Here is a 353-nt window from a genome sequence, read left to right on the forward strand (position 1 = left end):
AGCCGGGGCGGGGCGGACGGCCGGGGCCCGCCCTCCTTGGCCGGTGAATGAATGATTAGTCAGGGCGCCCCGCCCGCCGGCCGCCGGGAGGGGGAGGAGTCTCGAGCCCTGGTCCCTCTTTTAAGGGCGAAAGGCGTTGGCGATGCGCAGTGCTGGTCGCCTCCCGCGCGGTCGTGGGACTAGCGTCCCCGGTGTCAGGGCGCGCGGGTCCATAAGCGCAGCCCCTAGCCCCCCAGCTCCCCGGCCCACCCTCTCCGGGGGAGGCCGCGCGGTTCAGGAGTTGCGGGGTCGCTCTGCGCCCCGGTTTCTCGCACGCGAGGGCGCCCAGAACAAGCGCCGGCGGCGGCCCGGGT

The sequence above is a fragment of the Dipodomys ordii genome, unplaced genomic scaffold, assembly GCF_000151885.1.
Source record: "Dipodomys ordii isolate 6190 unplaced genomic scaffold, Dord_2.0 Scaffold205, whole genome shotgun sequence".
NCBI classification, from domain to species: domain Eukaryota; kingdom Metazoa; phylum Chordata; class Mammalia; order Rodentia; family Heteromyidae; genus Dipodomys; species Dipodomys ordii.